This window comes from Sinocyclocheilus rhinocerous, unplaced genomic scaffold (genome assembly GCF_001515625.1).
Source record: "Sinocyclocheilus rhinocerous isolate Xijiao unplaced genomic scaffold, SAMN03320098_v1.1 scaffold1435, whole genome shotgun sequence".
Lineage (NCBI taxonomy): Eukaryota > Metazoa > Chordata > Actinopteri > Cypriniformes > Cyprinidae > Sinocyclocheilus > Sinocyclocheilus rhinocerous.
The window spans coordinates 89,466-90,252 of NW_015644861.1; positions in this window are offsets into that span (position 1 = coordinate 89,466).

Here is a 787-nt window from a genome sequence, read left to right on the forward strand (position 1 = left end):
TACTCACACCGTGAGGATCACAGTATGAGGATCGTGTGATGTCACTGTGATCATCGCATGATCTCACGTGTTGACTGGGAAGCTTGGTGTGCCATGCTGAAAGCAAAGAAAAAAGCAAATAACTACAGGGGAGAGATGATAAATCTGCCCTCATTTCAGTTTCAATCAAGCAATTTATTAGCAGGCAGATGGAAATGAATAAATCTCAGCATTTGGTCTGCAGCATATTTTAATATTTTAATACAACAAGCTATAAACCATTCAGCAACACAATAAAACATGATTTATTTAATAGAGGCAGGGCTCACAAAGCTTGTGCAAGTAAAAGAAAGTAATTTTCACAAGAAATACCTCTGTGAGTTTTACCATTTAACACCCAAATGCTCCTGAGATTCATACTCAGCTCAGACTAAATCCCTGACATGTGCCGCTGACGTTGAAGCCTAAATCCCTAGAATTTGTTATTTTTCACTAGCAAAAAGTGCTGTGGACAGTTCAAGGCCCAGTGTGAACTGTGAAGTGAAAATAGCAGGGGAGCTCTCGAGCTCAGTGTACTAATGATGTTCATCTGTCCTTGCCGCTAAGTGCTACGTGCATGAGTTCTCTGTTAAAAACTCTCTTTTTATCTTTACTTTCTTTCTTAAGCACTCAACTTCAAGGGTTTAAATGCTGTTATCAAATTTGTGTCACTTTCGCTTTACTTTTTAAAACTATGCATAAAACAAAATGCCCCATAGTCCCTTACAGATCGATATCATTGAAATCACACCTGTCTCTGTGACAGCCC